At 49.0% G+C, this 21,709-nt stretch overlaps 1 long non-coding RNA gene across 2 annotated transcripts in view; it reads right to left on the bottom strand.

The window, feature by feature from the left end:
• LOC143931383 (uncharacterized) overlaps positions 1 to 21,709 on the bottom strand; it is a 270,261-nt gene that overhangs the window by 34,314 nt on the left and 214,238 nt on the right. The gene's annotated exons all lie outside the window — the stretch shown is intronic.

Below are 21,709 nucleotides of genomic sequence, written 5' to 3'. Positions count from 1 at the left end.
GAATACAGTGTGGTATAGTGTATGGTACTGGAATATGTAGACAGCCACAGATACAGGACATACAGTTTTGCACATGCAGCGGGCTGAAAGCTTAGGGAGAGACAATCAATGACTGACAGTTTTGTCCCAACAACAAACTATAAAGAATAACAATGGCAGAAGGCTGTTATTCTGTTTCACAGTAATATATAAGTATGCTAAATGCAATAAATATTTTCCAACCTGAGAGAACTGTAGTAATTTATTTTTTCCCCCCTAAGTTCTCTCCCTAAGGTGTCAGCGGCTGCATGTGCGATAAAAGTGTATATATGTAGCTGCGGGTTACATACACAGTCATACAGTAGACCACACTGTTTTCCGGCCCCCGGGTATGAGCAGAGACATCCTGGAACACAGTCTACAGTCTGGTCTACAGCAGCGGTGCTCGGGCAATCACAGCAAGCAATGTAGACTAGTCTGTTTCTGGAAGTCTCTGCCCATATCTGGAATACAGTGTGGTATAGTGTATGGTACTGGAATATGTAGACAGCCACAGATACAGGACATACAGTTTTGCACATGCAGCGGGCTGAAAGCTTAGGGAGAGACAATCAATGACTGACAGTTTTGTCCCAACAACAAACTATAAAGAATAACAATGGCAGAAGGCTGTTATTCTGTTTCACAGTAATATATAAGTATGCTAAATGCAATAAATATTTTCCAACCTGAGAGAACTGTAGTAATTTATTTTTTCCCCCCTAAGTTCTCTCCCTAAGGTGTCAGCGGCTGCATGTGCGATAAAAGTGTATATATGTAGCTGCGGGTTACATACACAGTCATACAGTAGACCACACTGTTTTCCGGCCCCCGGGTATGAGCAGAGACATCCTGGAACACAGTCTACAGTCTGGTCTACAGCAGCGGTGCTCGGGCAATCACAGCAAGCAATGTAGACTAGTCTGTTTCTGGAAGTCTCTGCCCATATCTGGAATACAGTGTGGTATAGTGTATAGTACTGGAATATGTGGACAGCCACAAATACAGGACATACAGTTTTGCTGCCATGCAGCGGGCTGAAAGCTTAGGGAGAGAGAGATATAGTTTGGCCCAACAGCAACAAACTATGTATGATGTGTGTGACTGTGTACAGTACTAAAACTGGAGATCTCTTAAATTGAAGAAGTGCAAAAACTGTAGAACTACTACAATGAACAAACAACTAATGGCAGTATGGCACAACTAGACAACTGGAACATACTGGTAGTCAGTCATACTATGTTGTATGTTCCAATTGTCCAAATAGCACAGTCCAATGCCAATTCATTTACTATGTTCAACAACATGGTAAAGGAATTGGTCTATGCTACGGATTTATAAATCTATTTCAGTATAAGTGGCAGATTTCGCTTTAAGAACAAAAGTTGCTCCGCTTTCTCACAGGAGAGACGGTTTCTCTTCTCGTCAAGAATATGAGATGCTAGACTGAATAGTCTCTCACTCTCTGTACTGGTGCTTGGGGCAGATAAATATCTGCGTGCAATCTGTGCAAGCAAAGGAAAACGTTGTTTGTTGATGTGCCAGTACACAAGGGGATTGTCACTTCTGCCGATAGGCTGTTCAGCTAAATAAATGTCCAGCTGTTGGGTAGCTGCACTTGTTGTTGCACTGCTATGGACCGGGGTGCATTCATGTAAAATTTCTTCAAACATATCAGATATGGAGGGAGCGTGTTCCTCTTCACTTGTATGCAACCGTTTCTTCTCACGTTCCTCTGTGCTACACCTCAAAACTCCTTCACCGGATGCTTCCACCACCTCCATTTGTGCCTGTATCATTTCCCGTGCACGCTGCTTTTTCTCAACATTAAAATAATGCTCTTTAAATCGAGGATCTAGAACTGTTGCAATGCAGTACAGAGGGTTGGACTCGGTGTCTTGAAACCGGTTGGTAACAGCCTCCAGTAGAGTGGTTTTAGCCGTTTTTACGCCATGGTCTGTTTCTATCTCTTTTCCTAGCAGACGCTTCAGTGCGGCAATCAAGGGAATAACTTCAGAAACGGAAGCATTAGTTGAGCTTATTTCTTTTGTTAACTGTTCAAATGGAGATAGAAGAGACAAACTATTTTCAACTAACATCCACTGATGTGCACTCAGTGTTGCCGGCAGCTCGTAATCTGCAATGTATGCAGCTAAAACACGCTTTTGTTCAAAAAGACTTTGCAGCATATAGTAGGTGCTGTTCCAACGAGTGGCTACATCTTGCTGCAGTCGTTTCGGTGGCATTCCAAACTGTATCTGCAAAGCTTGTAATCTGGAATAAGCAAGTGGAGAATGCTTAAAGTGACCCACAATTTTTCTTCCTTTTGATACAATATCAGATATGGTGCACTGACTCAGCAATCCTTCATTCACAGCCAATTGCAGCGTGTGTGCCATACACGGTATGCTTTTAAGTTCACTGTCCTCCATTGCCTTTGCCATGTTCCGCGCATTATCTCGTACAATCAAATGCACTTTAGACTTCTCAATGTGCCAAGTGTCAAGCATGGATTTTAAAGTGTCAGCTATTGCTGCTGCAGTATGTGATCCAACAAACTCACGTGCGTTAAGTAGGATGTTTTGCAATTGAAATTTGTCATCTATCCACTGCGCTGTCAGGCTAAGCATGCTCGTTGGACTGACGTCTGAACTCCAAATGTCGGTAGTAAAACTGATTGCTATGATGTCGGTAGTCATGAGCTCTTGAACGTGTTTTCTAACACTGCAAAACAATTCAGGTAGACAGGTATCTGCAAAGTAGCGTCTGCTTGGTAGTGAGTAACGTGGCTCAATATGTTGCATAAGCCTACGGAATCCAATGTCCTCCACAACAGAGAATGGCTGGTCGTCTAATGCAATAAATTCCATAATTTTATCTGTTATGGCACGAGCTTTGGGACTGTCACTTGCAAATTTTTTAACCTTTTCAAAGACCGTGGCCACAGATGGTGTTGAGCCTGAGTCACTTTTTGGAAGTGGCACTGTTTTCTTGTAATCTGAATGCTGAACTGGATGTCGTGTTTTCAGATGGTGTATCAAACCTGTTGTTGAAAAATGCCTTGGCACTGTACCCCCTCTTGAAATTTCTGCTGAGCAAAGACTACAGATTGCAAATTTGGGGTCTTTATCAGAAACTTTAAAATATTTCCACACTGCAGACATGGTCCACCTTTGCTGGTAGCGCAGAATAATAGCATAGAATGATCTATAGTGGGAGTGAAATCTGAGGGGGAAAAGAAAAAAAAGGACGAAATTAATTTTAAAGCTAAACCCCAGGAGGCAGCTTTAAAAAATAACAAACTATCACTTTTTTTTTTAAACGCTGCAGCTCTTGCCATGCAAGGCAGTTAATATGTCTGCACTGCAGTATATCTCCTGACTTGTACCAAAAGATAATATAATTGCACTGATTAAATTTCATTGCAAATGGAAAGGATTGCTTGCATGCAAATTGCAATTGCAATTTCATGCTATATTTAATTTTTTGGGCGCTATTCTGCAGTATAATATAATACTATAACTTCATGTGCTTGTTGTTGTACAATAAAATATATAATATATATATAGTTGTTAAATATAATATATTATATTGCGTACTGTCATGTTTTAAAAAAATGATAAATCATGTCATGTCAGTGTGCTATACTATACCAAATGACAAATTCAATGACAACAAGGGCATACATTTTATAGTATACTAGTACTACAGAATAATGAATAGCATGCCATTCCATTTCAAATCAGTTTACATTTTTTTTTTTTTTGCTACGATGTACTGTAAGACATTTAATTAATACCATACTGCATGGCACAAAAGGCACAAAGGCGTAAGTAATACATGTTGTTTGACTGCTATGACAGTTTCAGTAGTATAGTAAAATAAATTAGTTGGATTGTTTGGCAGTTTAAGGCAAAAAGGCAATGCATTGCTCACCGGCGAATAGTAGTAATGGTAGCCATCCAGGAGGGACAGTGCCCAGTGCCCACTGTTGTACTTTCGGAATGTGCAGCCCTCTATGAAGCCGTCTCGGGTCCCAGCAGCGTCTCTCGGGTCCCAGCAGCGTCTCTCGGGTCCCAGCAGCATCTCTCGGGTCCCAGCAGCGTCTCTCGGGTCCCAGCAGCGTCTCACAAGCACGAGGAGCGTCCGTGGGGAAGGTGCCAGCGTCTCAGCAGGGAACGTGCTTACGAGTGCGGCGTCTTATCCGTGAGGAACGTGCAAGCCGCCCACAGAACGGGTGATGTCATCCGAAGTTTCTCCCACCGCTACTGCGCATGCGCGATTTTCGGCGCCATTATCGGCAAGAATTCTCTTTCGGCAAAATGCCGAAAAGGCCATTTTCGGCCGATATGTTTCGGCGGCCGAAATTTCGGTGCATCCCTAACTTTTACCATTATGTCAAAATAAATTAAGACATTACGCCATCCATCGTTTGCACAGAAAGACTTTGGGAAACCAGCAGTGGAGGCTTTTTCTTCCTGAACTAAAAGCCAAAGCCCTGCATTAAAGTGATTCTAAAAGAGTTGCGATAAAAAAATAAATAAATAAAAGCAGGGAGCAGATACCTGTCAAATTCAGGAATTTGCTCCCACTTCCGGGCATAGATCGCTGCACTTTCTGCTGCAAGCTACGCCATGTCCTGCAAGAGTGAAGCCGCCAACGTATTTTTTTTTCCCAGGTGGAACTCCGCTTTAAAGTGGTAGTAAACCCGCTAATTTTTATTTTATTTTTTTAACACCTGCAAAGCAAAAGGCATAATGAGCTAGTATGCACCGCATACTAGCTCATTATGAAATACTTACCTTAGAACGAGGCCCCGACATCTGGCCCGATCCACGCCGAGGGAGCTGACATGCTCCCTCGGCGTTTCTTCCGGGTATTGCGGCTCCAGCGCTGTGAGTGGCCGGAGCCGCGATATCGTCACTCCCATGCATGCGCGCTGGAGATTTCATTCCGGCCGGTCGGCCACTGCCAGATTTTCAGGCCGAGAATCCCCTTGTGCGCATGCGCCGCTGCAGTCAGCGGCGCATACCGAGGGGAATATCTCCTAAACCGTACAGGTTTAGGAGATGTTTTTTTTTACCTACAGGTAGTCCATTGATTCTTCCTGTCATGTGAAAAAGCCTGCCTGTACGATGTATAGGGCAGACAGCTTACACTGACCGTCTGTAGGAGTCATGCATGGTGCAATGCTTTCCAGGCTTCTATAAAGAATAAAAAAATAAAATGGTAAATGCACTTTTGTTACCTACAAAAAAAGTGCACTTATTTTTTTAATAGTGAACTTATCCTTTAAATTTCACAATGTTGAATCTATATAGTAAAACATGCAGTACCTCCAGACAATGTATTGTATAGGTAAATAGTCACTGAAGGTACACCTGGGTAAATGGTTACTAGGGAGGAAAAGAATTATAGGTAGCAATTCCTCAACCAGGCCACCAAAACTGTCACCCCAATAGTAATCAATAAAGTGTGAGGGGTGTTCCTCTGAATCAGTAAACAGCATATAAAAAAGTAGGACAAATTCCAAAGAGATTCTTCAAAGAGAAACAAAATATTTTATTAAACAATTCCACATAAGCACTGGCGACAATGAAAAATATTACCTCCACCACAATCATTAAAATGAGATCACGTTGACCACGGTGTCCCATCAATATTGCCCCATCATATTCCTCTATTATAAATCCTTAGTAGATGGTGTGGCTGTGCTGTCCCCCGGGTTCTATAATCAGAGCTAAGATGTCCCAGCCGCCTCCCCCACTGCTCATCACTGTGCAGAAGCTTTGGTAACCATGGCAACAAAAGCCTGTCAGTTAGAGGAGCACCAGGAGATTTGAAAAAAAAAAAAAAAAAAAGGTTTCCATGACAACACTGCTGCACTATGATGTCACTGGCTGCTCTCATATAAGAAACAGCTCAGCAGGGTTCCTGCCAGTTGCTTTGTTGACTCTGAACGGTTAACACGAGCTTCTTTCTCTAGCGAGTTTTTTCTTGTAATCTGATCAGATTTTATCCGATTTCATTACAATTTAATTCTCACCCATTTAAAGCGTGTTTCATTATTCTTCATAATGAACAGATTTAACCTTAAAAAGGTTGTTTCTCAAAATAACACCAAAGAGAAACCCACCATTGGAAGACCACCTATGGAAGGAGATATCAGTTTCCATCCTGCAGATATCTCAAGTAAGAAGCCCAAAAGAATGCAGAGAAGGATACTACGGGCTCTTATGCGCGGCTGCTTCAGAGCCGTTATTGGATGCTTTCATGCCGGCGTTAAAGTCAATGGCCAACAGCAGAAAACAGAAGACCTGAATGGTAAGTCCTTTTTTTATTAAGGTTTTTAGTTACAATCAACACAAGACATACACACAACCCATGTACGTATTGTACAATCATAATAAACACACATTTATAAGCAATATTTAAGAAAAAGAAAAGAAGAAAAAAAAAAAAAAAAAGACCTCATAACATTGTATACTACTAATATCTTAATCTCCCAACCCCATCATTCAAGTTTTTACACCGCTATATTTAGAGGTTCATATATATCTGGTGTAATAAATGGTCAATACACCATCACGACTATATCTGTCCTCAAACCCCTTGTGCCACTCTACATAATTGATGGTTGTGAGCAGGGGCGGACTGACAACTCATGGGGCCCCTGGGCAATAGGGGATCATGGGGCCCCCTTTGTCTCCACCCACCCACACACAAGCCACACCCTCACAAAGCACCACGTATATATTGCACTGCTACATTACATGCATTGGTCACATAATTTATCTACTGTATGTTCAAAATAAATGTTTAAAGAGTTAAGAAAAATAAACTCACATTAACCATGTACATTTACTGCGGGGCTGCATCTCCTGTGAGCAGAATCACGTACAGGTACTTGATTCTGCACTTGCGGGTCTGCGCGCTGTTTGATTGGACACACCGAGAGCTAATCAGCGCGTCTGGTGGGCCCCGCCCGATCGTTTCCAACAGAGGCAGAATAGTGGTCTGCCGATGTAAACAAATCCCCAGAGAGCCTCCCCCACTTACACCAGGATCCCCAGAGAGCCCCCTCCTTACATCGGGTCCCCAGAGAGCCCCCGACCCCCTTACGTCAGGCTCCCCAGAGAGCCCCCTCTTTACATAAGGGTCCCCAGAGAGCCCCCTCCTTACATCAGGGTCCCCAGAGAGCCCCCTCTTTACATAAGGGTCCCCAGAGAGCCCTCTCCTTACAACAGGGTCCCCAGAGAGCCCCCTCCTTACATCAGGGTCCACATTGAGCCCCCTCATTACATCAGGGTCCCCAGAGAGCCCCCAACCCCCCCTTACATAAGGGTCCCCAGAGAGCCCCCTCTTTACATCAGGGTCCCCAGACAGCCCCCGACCCCCCTTACATAAGGGCCCCCAGAGAGCCCCCTCTTTATATCCTGGTTCCCAGAGAGCCCCCTCTTTACATCCTGGTCCCCAGAGAGCCCCCTCCTTATGTCAGGGTCCCCAGAGAGCCCCCGACCCCCCCTTACATCAGTGTCCCCAGAGAACCCCCGACCCCCCTTATGTCAGGGTCCCCAGAGAGCCCCTTCCTTACATAAGGGTCCCTAGAGAGCCCCCTCTTTACATCCTGGTCTCCAGAGAGCCCCCTCCTTACATCAGGGTCCTCAGAGAGCCCCCGACCCCCCTTATGTCAGTGTCCCCAGAGAGCCCCCGACCCCCCTTACGTCAGGGTCCCCAGAGAGCCCCCTCCTTACATAAGGGTCTCCAGAGAGCCCCCTCTTTACATCAGGGTCCCCAGAGAGCCCCCGACCCCCCCCTTTACATCAGGGTCCCCAGAGAGCCCCCTCCTTACATAAGGGTCCCCAGAGTCCCCTCTTTACCTCCTGGTCCCCAGAGAGCCCCCTTACATCAGGGTCCTCAGAGAGCCCCCCTTACATCAGGGTCCCCAGAGAGACCCCCATAGATCTGGGTTCCCAGAGAGACCCCCCCATTGATCCGGGTCCCCAGAGAGCCCCCCATACATCAGAGTCCCCAAATATCCCCCCATACATCAGGGTCCCAAGAAAGCCCCCATACATCAGGGTCCCCAGAAAGCCCACCACCCCCCATACATCAAGGTCCACAGAGATCCCCCTCCCCCATACATCAGGGTCCTATGTAGATATATTTATTTTTCTCTAAGCACCATATCATTTGTTTGCATTTTCCATTCGCCTAATGTCGGAGGATGTGGAGACATCCCTTAATTAGGCTATAAAGAGAGTCCTTACTATCGGTATATGAGTGTTTTCCAGGGTCCTAGATTCATCTATCATACTTAAGGGGCATACCCCAGGTTCTTCCATCAATTCTGACTTAAAGTGGAGGTCCCGCAATTTTTTTTTTAAAGTCAGCAGCTACAAATACTGCATCTGCTGCCTTTTAAAATATAGACACTTACCTGTCCAGGGCGCCCGTGATGTCGGCACCCGTGATGTCGGCACCCGAAGCCGATCTGTCGCTTGGCTCTCGGGTGCTGCCACCGCCATCATCGGTAAAGGAATCAGGAAATGAAGCCTTGTACATCCCAGTTCCCTACTGCTCAAGCGTGAGTTGCGCTGCGCAATCCGGATGGTCCCTGCTGTCTCTGGGATCCGTGCATTTCACAGTAGACGGGGGGGGGGGGGGGGGGGAGGGTGAAGAGGCGTAGACTCCAACGAGAGTCTATGCCCAGAAATGGGTGCAAATACCTGTATTATACAGTTCCATTTTTATGTAAAGACAGTTAGCAGTAGAAATAACCCCTTCCCAATACTGATGGAGTTTAGGACATCTCCATAACATGTCTTAAATTAGCCAGCCCCATATTACATCTAGGACAAAGAGGGGTATCTTTACGCTGCCATGTGATAGGTCCTGTGTGAAATGAATAGTTGGGTTCATTTCTGTGTGGAGGATAAAGAGACCATGGGCAGTGCGGACAATGCCACCTCCCAATGATCATCCCTTATGGGACTTAGATCCCTTTCCCACTGTCTCTTTGAAGGTTCAATTTTGATTGCAACTCTGTAGTCATATATGTCAATCTTTTGATTTAATTTCCAACAATCCACATGTACACACTACTGGGAAGTCCATACACATGCAGATGGATGGTTATAGATCTCTTATTAGCACCATCTCCCTGTGAATTTGTATTTTCTGAAAACCAGAAGATTACTTAACGGTGCCCCAAAGAAAACATGAAATAGTCCCCTCTGTTCCCTGCTGAATTGACAAAAAATAATGGATTGTCTGAACAGCCTTAGGGCTCATTTAAGCATGTTGTGCCCTCTGAACAGCAATCCACATCCAGGTCGCTCTTCAGAGTCCATTTGACAGGTGGTAAGAAGGTGTTATATTGCCTCCTCACCACTTGTTTAAACACGACAACGTTATATAAACATTTTAGATCCCTGTATGTGTGCTGTACAGGTTTTAAAATCCTTATACTGTTAGGAAAATGTTGTCACACCCCAATTTCTTCACAGAGCACACAATCTCCTTTTTCTTTACTGGCTGAATGTGAGCTGTCAGGCAGGCCCAGGCCCTGGCCCTTATAGGTGGAGGGGGCCCAGTCATGCAAGCTGTACAGGGCCCCATTTCTAACAGCGGCCCTGAGTGTGGGGGCGAATGGCACTGAATGCAGACAGTGCATATCATATTAGGAGAAGTAGCTGCGTGTGTTCTAATCATTTTCAATAGACTGCCTGCATGCAGCACCTGGAAGTTACAGATGTTGCAAAAACGGCCCGTTCATGCTATATGGGCCTCATCACCCTTGTAAACAAGTCCATACAGACAGACAAAACTAATACAAATAAAACAGCGATAATTAATTATCCATGAGCATTTTAATATGCACTATGCAGGGCCGGACTGGCCTACCGGGATACCGGGAAATTTCCCGGTGGGCCGGCTGCCTGGTTGTACGTGGGGCCGCTGTGAGGGCAGCGGCGCCTGAAAAAATATGGCCGTGGGGCCGGGCCGACATGAAACTGAGCAGGCACCAGCGCTGTTCCGAAGCTGGCCGTGCTCGGGCTGAGCCCGTACGCGCTCGTCAATTTTCGTAAAGGAGGGCTCATGCGCAGTTACACGATGGGAGGCGCCATTTTTAAAAGTAAAGCAGAGCTCAGTGAGGTCTCGTCTGATGGCGTGTGCCTCTTCTTACGTCCCACCCGCAGCTTATGACCTCCTGAACGCGCCCCCTCCCCCTGCAGCCTCCGACCTTTTGTCCGCCCCCCTCCCCCATGCAGCATCTGACCTCCTGTCCGCCCCCCTCCCTCATGCAGCATCTGACCTCCTGTCCGACCCCCATCCCCCATGCAGCATCTGACCTCCTGTCTGCCCCACTCCCCCTGCAGCCTCTGACCTCCTGTCTGCCCCCCATGCAGCCTCTGACCTCCTGTCCGACCCCCCAGCAGCCTCTGACCTCCTGTCTGCCCCCCATGCAGCATCTGACCTCCTGTCCACCCCCCTGCATTATCTGACCTCCTGTCTGCCCCCACTCCCCCCTGCAGCCTCTGATCTCCTGTCTGCCCCTCCACAGCATCTGACCTCCTGTCCGCCCCTCCTGCAGCCTCTGACCTCCTGTCCGGCCCCATGAAGCCACTGACCTCCTGTCCAGCCCCCGCAGCCTCTGGCCTCCTGTCCACCCCCCCGCAGCCTCTGGCCTCCTGTTCGCCCCCCCCGCAGCCTCTGGCCTCCTGTCCGCCCCCCCGCAGCCTCTGGCCTCCTGTCCGCCCCCTCCCCGCAGCCTCTGACCTCCTGTCCGCCCCCCGCAGCCTCTGACCTCCTGTCAGCCCCCTTTAGCCTCTGACTTCCTGTCCGCCCCCCTCCCCCTGCAGCCTCTGACCTCCTGTTCGCCCCCCTGCAGCATCTGACCTCCTGTCCGCCCCACCCGCAGCCCTGACTTCTCCTGTCGTCCCCTGCGCAGCCTCTGACTTCCCCTGTCGTCCCTTCCGCAGCCTCTGACTTCCCCTGTCGTCCCCTCCGAAGCCTCTGACTTCCCCTGTTCTCCCCTCCGCAGCCTCTGACTTCCCCTGTCGTCCCCTCCGCAGCCTCTGACTTCCCCTGTCGTCCCCTCCGCAGCCTCTGACTTCCCCTTTCGTTCCCTCCGCAACCTCTGACTTCCCCTGTCGTCCCCTCCGCAGCCTCTGACTTCCCCTGTCGTCCCCTCCGAAGCCTCTGACTTCCCCTGTTCTCCCCTCCGCAGCCTCTGACTTCCCCTGTCGTCCCCTCCGCAGCCTCTGACTTCCCCTGTCGTCCCCTCCGCAGCCTCTGACTTCCCCTTTCGTTCCCTCCGCAACCTCTGACTTCCCCTGTCGTCCCCTCCGCAGCCTCTGACTTCCCCTGTCGTCCCCTCCGCAGCCTCTGACTTGCCCTGTCCTCCCCCCTGCAGCCTCTGACCTCCTGTCTCCCCCCTGCAGCTTCTGACCTCCTGTCCCCCCCGCAGCTTCTGACCTCCTGTCTCCCCCTCTGCAACCTCTGATCTCCTGTCTGCCCCCATCCCCCCTGCAGCCTCTGACCTCCCATGTCCCCCCTCCTCCGCAGCCTCTGACCTCCCCTGTCCCCCTCTCTGCAGCCTCTGACCTCCCCTGTCCCCACCTCTGCAGCCTCTGACCTCCCCTCTTCCCCCTCTGCAGCCTCTGACCTCCCCTGTCCCCCCCTGCAGCCTCTGACCTCCCCTGTACCCCCCTCTGCAGCCTCTGACCTCCCCCGTCCCCCCTCTGCAGCCTCTGACTTCCCCTGTGCCCCCTCTGCAGCCTCTGACCTCCCCTGTTCCCCCCTCTGCAGCCTCTGACCTACCCTCTCCCCCTTCTGACCTCCCCTGTTCCCCCCAACCACAGCCTCTGACCTCCCCTGTTCCCCCCTCTGCAGCCTCTGACCTCCCCTGTTCCCCCCTCTGCAGCATCTGACCTCCCCTGTCCCCCCTCCTCCACAGCCTCTGACCTCCCGTCCCCCCCATGCAGCATCTGACCACCTGTCCGCCCCCTGCATCATCTGACCTCCTGTCTGCCCCATCCCCCTGCAGCATCTGACCTCCTGTCCGCCCCCTCCCTCATGCAGAATCTGACCTCCTGTCCGCCCCCCTCCCCCATGCAGCATCTGACTTCCTGTCCGCCCCCCCTCCCCCTGCAGCCTCTGACCTCCTGTCTGCCCCCATCCCCCCTGCAGCCTCTGACCTCCCATGTCCCCCCTCCTCCGCAGCCTCTGACCTCCCCTGTCCCCCTCTGCAGCCTCTGACCTCCCCTGTCCCCCCTCTGCAGCTTCTGACCTCCCATGTTTCCCCCAACCACAGCCTCTGACCTCCCCTGTTCCCCCCCAACCACAGCCTCTGACCTCCCCTGTTCCCCCCTCTGCAGCCTCTGACCTCCCCTGTCCCCCCCTCTGCAGCCTCTGACCTCCCCTGTTCCCCCCCTCCGCAGCATCTGACCTCCCCTGTTTCCCCCTCCGCAGCCTCTGACCTCCCCTGTCGTCCCCTCCGCAACCTCTGACCTCCCCTGTCGTCCCCTTCACAGCCTCTGACCTCCCCTGTCGTCCCCTTCACAGCCTCTGACCTCCCCTGTCGTCCCCTCCGCAGCCTCTGACCTCCACTGTCGTCCCCTCCGCAGCCTCTGACCTCCCCTTTCGTCCCCTCCGCAGCCTCTGACCTCCCCTGTCGTCCCCTCCGCAGCCTCTGACCGCCCCTGTCGTCCCCTCGGCAGCCTCTGACCTCCCCTGTCGTCCCCTCCGCAGCCTCTGACCTTCCCTGTCGTCCCCTCCGCAGCCTCTGACCTCCCCTGTCTTCCCCTCCGCAGCCTCTGACCTCCCGTCATCCCCTCCGCAGCCTCAGACCTCCCATGTCGTCCCCTCCGCAGCCATTGACCTCCCCGTACCATCTGCAGCCTCTGACCTCCCCTGGAGAGGAGTCAAGAGTGGAAATGCCGCCAGGGGGGTCATGGGAGAAGTCAGACATGTATGGACTGTGGAGAGGAAATGATGGGATAAAACCAGAGCCACGAGCTGAACCGACTGACTGAGCCCTGCACGGTGCACCTGAGAGGAGGTCAGTGAAAGCACTGCCAGGCCAGCCTGGGGGGGGGGGGGCAATACAATATTGTAAGGGGGCACTGATATAAAGGTTTCCCCCTTATATCAGTAAACCCTCTTATCTTAGTGTTTTCTTTCTTTCTGGTCATCAGAGTCCTCCCCACATTCCCAGAGTTCCCCTTTACATCATAGTCTGCAGGATTCCACCTTACAGTGCAAGGGGCGACTCTGATGTAAAGGGCAATGCTGCAGACCCTGATGTAAGTGAGAACTCTAAAGGGGAATGCAGTGGACTCTGATATAAGTGGGGTCTCTGGTCACCAGTGCCCCCTTTTTATATCAGAGTTCCCGCTTAGATCGTGATCTGCAATGTTCCCCTTTATGTCAGAGTTCCCTTGCACTGTAAAGGGGGAATCCTCCTGATGTAAGGGGGAACTCTGTGCTGGGTTATATTAATCTGACCTTCATGTAAATGGAGAAATTTGGTTTTTGACTTTTGTTTAACTTAAACACATTGCTAATAGCATTAGCTACATGTTTATAGGGTAAATATTGATATTTGTACTGAAAACTGCCATTTTTGGCACCTTTTTTTTTGCAGTGTCAGTAAAAAATGTGCCAGTAAGGCCCCTTTCACACTGAGGCACTTTGCCGGTGCTAGAGTGCTAAAAATAGCGCCTGCAAAGCTTCCTCAAACAGCCGCTGCTGTCTCTCCAGTGTGAAAACCCGAGTGCTTTCACACTGGAGTGGTGCGCTTGCAGGACGCTGAAAAATGTCCTGCAAGCCGCATCTTCGGAGCGCTGTAGGAGCGGTGTATTTACCGTTCCTAAAGCGCCCCTTCCCATTGAAAACAATGGGGCAGCGCTCCAAACCCACCTGCAAAGCGCCGTTGCAGCAGTGCTTTGCGGGCGGTTTTAACCCTTTTTCAGGCGCTAGCGGGGTTTAAAACTGCCCCGCTAGTGGCCAAAAAGCACTGCTAAAACGATGGTAAAGCGCCGCTAAATATAGCGCCGCTTTACTGCCAGTGCGCCCAGCACCTCAGTGTGAAAGTAGCCTAAATGCCATGATTTTTTGCAAGTAAACAATTGGTGCTGTTTGTAAATTCCACGTCTCTCTTATCTATATATAATACACTCTTCAAATGTGCTTTAAAATGTATGGTTTTCCCTTTTGTGAACAAGAAAATAATGACGTTATGCTGTTGGGCTGGTATAATAATGCTCTGGGGCTGGTATGAAATTATTTCCAGGGCTGGTTTTTATTCTCAGTCCGGCCCTGGCATTATGTCTTTAACCTAAGTGCTGTAATTAAAAGTGTCTGTGTTCCTAAAGCCGGCCATAGACAGTTCGTATCTCGGCCAGTTCAGCAGGGACCAGCCGAGATTCTATCCATGTATGCGCAGGCTGATTACGGGCTGGGTACAACCAGCCTGTCTGGTTTTTCATGTGATTATTGCCAGCCAGTGGGCTGGGATGAGTGGCAGGCAACCAGCATTTTTATACAAAGGCCAACAATAGTCATCCTGGTGTCCCTGTCATATCACGTTTATTCATTGTCTCTGGTACAAGAGTTTTGAACTTTTCTCTCTATAACTTGATGTTGTACAAAGAAAAATATATGAAATGTAGATGAAGGTGCTAAATCTAATTCCTCTTTTTTTTTATTGAAGATGTATGCACTATTTACTGCAGACAAGGCTCACATGGCAGGCCTGTTGACCAACACATTGAGACGCCGCCATCAAGTGACATTGAAATTAAGACTCCACCAGAATGCGGCCTGGACATGGCCACTCCACCAGAGTGCGGCCTGGACATGGCCACTCCACCAGAGTGCGGCCTGGACATGGCCACTCCACCAGAGTGCGGCCTGGACATGGCCACTCCACCAGAGTGCGGCCTGGACATGGCCACTCCACCAGAGTGCGGCCTGGACATGGCCACTCCACCAGAGTGCGGCCTGGACATGGCCACTCCACCAGAGTGCGGCCTGGACATGGCCACTCCACCAGAGTGTGACCTGGACATGGCCACTCCACCAGAGTGCGACCTGGACATGGCCACTCCACCAGAGTGCGACCTGGACATGGCCACTCCACCAGAGTGCGACCTGGACATGGCCACTCCACCAGAGTGCGACCTGGACATGGCCACTCCCCCAGAGTGCGACCTGGACATGGCCACTCCACCAGAGTGCGACCTGGACATGGCCACTCCACCAGAGTGCGACCTGGACATGGCCACTCCACCAGAGTGCGACCTGGACATGGCCACTCCACCAGAGTGCGACCTGGACATGGCCACTCCCCCAGAGTGCGACCTGGACATGGCCACTCCCCCAGAGTGCGACCTGGACATGGCCACTCCCCCAGAGTGCGACCTGGACATGGCCACTCCCCCAGAGTGCGACCTTGACATGGCCACTCCCCCAGAGTGCGACCTTGACATGGCCACTCCACCAGAGTGCGACCTTGACATGGCCACTCCACCAGAGTGCGACCTTGACATGGCCACTCCACCAGAGTGTGACTTCCACAGGGAGACTCCACCAGAGTGTGACTTCCACAGGGAGACTCCACCAGAGTGTGACTTCCACAGGGAGACTCCACCAGAGTGTGAATTCCACAGGGAGACTCCACCAGAGTGTGAATTCCACAGGGAGACTCCACCAGAGTGTGAATTCCACAGGGAGACTCCACCAGAGAATCCACTAGAATGTGACGTTCACATTCAGAACCCACCAGAATGTGACGTTCACGTTAAGACTACACCGGAAAGCGGCATTCACATTGTTAATCCACCAGAATGTGGCATTCACGTTGTGACTTCACCAGAATGTGACGCTCAAGATGAGACTCCACAAAAATGCCAGCGGAACCTTGGGAACATCTCCTCCGGTGAAGATGGGGGCAAAGTTCCAGCAAAGAATAGGAAGATATTGGTGGTAGGGGACTCAATCATTAGAAGGACAAAGAGGGAAATCTGTCTCAAAGACAGTTATTACCGAACAGTATGTTGTTTACCAGGTGCTCGTGTTCGAGACATTATCCATCAGATGGACAGATTGTTGGATGGGGCTGGGGAGAGCCCAGCTGTCATGATACATATTGGTACTAACGAAAAAGTTGGAGGAAATTGGGGCACCCTAAAAAATGATTTCAGGAACTTAGGGGCTATATTGAAGAAAAGGACCTCCAAGGCAATATTTTCAGAAATACTGCCCGTACCTCGAGCCAAACCATGGAGGCAGCAGGAGCTTAGGGATCTTAACAACTGGCTGAGGTACTATTGCAGGGAGGAGGGGTTTGGCTTCATGGAGAACTGGGCTGACTTTTCAGCCGGTTACCATCTTTATTGCAGTGATGGATTGCACTTAAATGGAAGAGGTGCAGCTTTTTTGGGAAGGAAGATGGCCAAAATGTTGGAAGAAATTTTGGTTGACGCTCCACCAGAATGTAAAGTTCACATTGAGAACCCACCAGAATGTGACTCTCACACTGAGACTCACCCAGAATGTGACGTTCACGTTGAGACTACACCTGAAAGCGGCGTTCACATTGTTTCTCCACCAGAATGTGGCATTCACGTTGTGACTTTACCAGAAAGTGACGCTCAAGATGAGACTCCACAAAAATGCCAGAGGAACCTTGGGAACATCTCCTCCAGTGAAGATGGGGGCAAAGTTCCAGCAAAGAATAGGAAGATATTGGTGGTAGGGGACTCAATCATTAGAAAGACAAAGAGGGAAATCTGCCACAAAGACAGTTATTACCGAACAGTATGTTGTTTACCAGGTGCTCGTGTTCGAGACATTATCCATCAGATGGACAGATTGTTGGATGGGGCTGAGGAGAGCCCAGCTGTCATGATACATATTGGTACTAACGAAAAAGTTAGAGGAAATTGGGACACCCTAACAAATGATTTCAGGAACTTAGGGGCTATATTGAAGAAAAGGACCTCCAAGGCAATATTTTCAGAAATACTGCCCGTACCTCGAGCCAAACCATGGAGGCAGCAGGAGCTTAGGGATCTTAACAACTGGCTGAGGTACTATTGCAGGGAGGAGGGGTTTGGCTTCATGGAGAACTGGGCTGACTTTTCAGCCGGTTACCATCTTTATTGCAGTGATGGATTGCACTTAAATGGAAGAGGTGCAGCTTTTTTGGGAAGGAAGATGGCCAAAATGTTGGAAGAAATTTTGGTTGACGCTCCACCAGAATGTAAAGTTCACATTGAGAACCCACCAGAATGTGACTCTCACACTGAGACTCACCCAGAATGTGACGTTCACGTTGAGACTACACCTGAAAGCGGCGTTCACATTGTTTCTCCACCAGAATGTGGCATTCACGTTGTGACTTTACCAGAAAGTGACGCTCAAGATGAGACTCCACAAAAATGCCAGAGGAACCTTGGGAACATCTCCTCCAGTGAAGATGGGGGCAAAGTTCCAGCAAAGAATAGGAAGGTATTGGTGGTAGGGGACTCAATCATTAGAAAGACAAAGAGGGAAATCTGCCACAAAGACAGTTATTACCGAACAGTATGTTGTTTACCAGGTGCTCGTGTTCGAGACATTATCCATCAGATGGACAGATTGTTGGATGGGGCTGAGGAGAGCCCAGCTGTCATGATACATATTGGTACTAACGAAAAAGTTAGAGGAAATTGGGACACCCTAACAAATGATTTCAGGAACTTAGGGGCTATATTGAAGAAAAGGACCTCCAAGGCAATATTTTCAGAAATACTGCCCGTACCTCGAGCCAAACCATGGAGGCAGCAGGAGCTTAGGGATCTTAACAACTGGCTGAGGAACTATTGCAGGGAGGAGGGGTTTGGCTTCATGGAGAACTGGGCTGACTTTTCAGCCGGTTACCATTTTTATTGCAGTGATGGATTGCACTTAAATGGAAGAGGTGCAGCTTTTTTGGGAAGGAAGATGGCCAAAATGCTGGAAGAAATTTTAAACTAGGAGATGATGAGGAAAAGGGATCAGAGAATGATTTTCTAGTGAACATGAGGGAGAAGATCTTCAAGTCGAGCCATCATCACCAGAGTCCAGATGTCATTACTCTCTAAAAAGATTCTCATCAGCACCTATCTTCAAAAGAGCAATACCTTCAGCTATCTTCACCCAACAAGAGTGCCATATTATCAGGGCCAGGACAAGGGGTGGGCAGGAGGGGCGGCTGCCCTGGGCACTGTGGTATCATGGGCGGTGGGGAGCACCACAAGGAAATAGGGGGAGGGGATTTGTGTTGGAAAGGGGGATTTGGGGGGCAACAGGAAGTATTGTTCTAGGAGGGGAAATTTGGGGGGTATGCTTAAATTTAGGGGGAGAAGGAATGGGGGAAGAAGATTTGTGCTAGGAAGGATGATTTGCAGTGGAGTTATTGGGAGGAGTAATCTTAGGGGTAGATAATTTGTGCTAGGAGGAGTGATTTTTTTTTGGGGGGCACTTGAATTGGGGGGATTTGGGGGGTGGGGGGGTAAGATTTGTGCTGGGATGAGGGGGAATTTATGCTTGGGGGGGGTGAAAAAGATTAGTGCTCAGTTTTTTTTTGTGGGGGGGTTTTGATGACGCATAATGCCCATACACCTTGGGGGCGGCGGGTGTAGTTGGGCATGTTTGCCCTGGGCTCTGGATGACCTTGTCCCGTCACTGCATATTATCTTTTCTACATAGTCCAAGTTTTGTGTGTGGGAACAGAATGTTACAAGACTCAATGGAAAGTCTGAGGAATCCTGCCAGGGACCAGGTATATATGTACCAACACAGGCTCCTACACTGATGGCGGCTGCCACTCCAGTAACTGGAGGGCCTTCCCATCAGCCCTCTATTTCCCTTTCTGCAGCTTCTGGATCACCAACTATCAAGTATAAGTAGTATCAGCATGTTTTTGAGGTGTGTGTTGGACCGGCTATGAGGGGAGGTTGGAGGCCGGTATGTTTTTTTTTTTTTTTTTTTTTTTTTTTTTTTTTAGCATTTTATGTTTTTAATATATTAACAGACATTACTGTATAAATGACTTTGCCAGTGGTGGACGTTAGGCAACTAAAAGGAAATAAAACATACAAACATGTTCATACAACATCCTTGGCATCATTATTACTAACTTGCTGACTGCAGGGAATATCACAACAAATGTGTTGGCCTCCCTTATTGCGGAGGCCGGTATGTTTTTGAGCCGTGTGTTACACCGGCTATGAGGGGAGGTTGGAAATCTTTTTGTCTTCAGAGGTCGGAGGAGTCTTTCCAGCTTTATTTAGGCTTTTTCTGCTGGAGAAATGAGAACTCTTCTCACCAATAAGGTCCTTTATGGAGAAGTTCAAGGCCTCACTCACACGGGGTGTATGAATCTGTACCCTGTGTGGGGCTGTATTTACCCCAAAAAGGACATCCATGCGGGTGCAGTTGTGCGGACACACCCTGGGTGCATTTCGGGGCCTTGCACCAGCACCCACACAGATGCCACATTGGGTACAGCTGCTGCACCCCAGTTGACAGCAATGGGACTGCCTACACGGGATGCTGGGAACACCTGTGCATCCCCATTCTGATAAACACGGCCCTCCCATCGGGTATGGCTTCATACCCTCCATGTGAATAAGACGGAAGTATGAACAGAATCATTAGCTCCTTTGTGTTGCTAATTTGGGGACCACTGAACTCCCCCCTCTCCCAGCTCCTCCAGTTACCATGGGCCTCTTGGCTGCTTCTCTGATTAATGCTCTCCTTGCCTGGCCTGTCAGTTTAGGTGGACGGCCATGTCTTGGTAGATCTGCAGTTATGCCATACTGTTTACATTTCCGGATGATGAATTAAACAGTGCTCCGCAAGATGTTCAAAGCTTGGCATTTTTTTTTATTTTTTATAACCCAACCCCGTTTTAAATGTCTCCACAACTTTATCCCTGATCTTTCTGGTGTGTTCCTTGGCCTTCATGATGCCGTCTGTTCACAAAGGTTCTCTAACAAGCCTCTGAGGGCTTTGCAGAACAGCTGTATTTATACTGAGATTACAGCAGCTACCTAAACCAAACAACCAGTTTCCCCAGGAAGTAGTAGAGAAGTTAATATTGCAGTCCAGCAACAGGTTTTATTTGCCCACCACCTTTACTACATAAGGTTCTGATGAAACTGCACTGAGGCTCTGCAACATTACACTTTAAAGTGAACTCTGCTTTGCCCATGCAGGTTACGTGAACAACCGTTTTCTTCCCTCACTTGCCACCCGCCGGCCATCATATGACAGCCAGGCGGTGCGGCTCTTGTTCTGGGAGTGCTTCATATGATGGCCTCCCATTTAAACAGGGAATGCGCACGATCATGCGCACGCATCCCTGTTCCTTCGGTGGCGGCGTGTCACTGAGACACCGCTCGCCACTGAGGAGGGGTGTACAGCCATTTGACATGGCCGTTTACCACGTGATCAGCCGTGATGAAGTCACAGCCGATCACAAGTGGTACCGCCCCACTTTGCACAGCTCATGCACGCGATCGGAAACACGCTGCCAGTGCACGTCGGTGGCGGCATGTTCCCAGGATCACTGCTCTTTACCGACGGTGGTAAACAGCCATTGGCTGGCGGCGGCATGTGATTGGCTGTGATCCTTTCACAGCCAATCACTAAATGTAAACAAACTGCGGTAACGAGATGTTACCGGGTTCTCCTCCTCACACACCAATCGTGTGTGAGGAGATTGCGGTAACATCTCGTTACTGCCTACAGTGTACACCAACACACACTGATTGCCCCCCACACCTGTCACAGTCCACCAGAGTACCCGAGTACCTGTCCCCAGGCCATCAGAGTACCTGAGTACCTGTGGTGGTGAAGCACTCGGTCGGTGTTCCTATTAAACACTTTGGGTGGAGATAGAAGCATTATCAAGAAAATCTTAAACACTGAAGAGACTGTTTACATTTATGCACTATATTTATGCACAAAGCACTTTTTCTTACAGGAGATAATAAAGCACTTGTAATATTAATGGTATATTGGAGCATATTGTGGTTTATACTGTTTGTGGTATATAGAAAGCAACAAACAGTTTTTTTCACACATTTTTTACACTGTTGAAACTATTTATTGTGGATGATTTTTTTCACAGCATCCCTATATAATTTTGGGGGCTTGAGCACTTTAGTTGTTTGTGGTCTGTGTAAGATTTCTTTATTTATTTGTTGACGCCAGTGCAGGAGTTGGGGGTCTGGTCAACAGACACAAACTGCAGTGGTACCATCACATATGTATATTTTTCCTTTTTTTTCTGGTTTTATAATTTGTAAAAGTGGTGGTTTAGTTGGTAGTGATATTAATGTATTTGAAACACATGGTCTAGACTTCTTGGAAGTAAGGCATTATTATAGGAAATAAAGTTAGCGCAACCCTGATCATACGCACATATTCATTAGATTGACTCACATAGTGATATCTCTATATTAGGTTGCAGCAAACAGATATATTTTACATTTTCTTGTCCCTAGTGCGCCGGTATTTTTACTATTTTTTGTTAAAACACATGCATGTTCACCTTAAAGCAGAGTTCCACCCAAAAGTGGAAGTTCTGCTTTATGCACTCCTCGCCCCTTACATGCCACAAATGGCATGCAATTTTTTTTGGGGGGGGGGG

The sequence above is a fragment of the Lithobates pipiens genome, unplaced genomic scaffold, assembly GCF_037356315.1.
Source record: "Lithobates pipiens isolate NorthernLeopardFrog02 unplaced genomic scaffold, aLitPip1_a1.2 Scaffold_10, whole genome shotgun sequence".
NCBI classification, from domain to species: Eukaryota; Metazoa; Chordata; class Amphibia; order Anura; family Ranidae; genus Lithobates; species Lithobates pipiens.
This window is presented reverse-complemented; position numbering and strand designations above follow the sequence as displayed.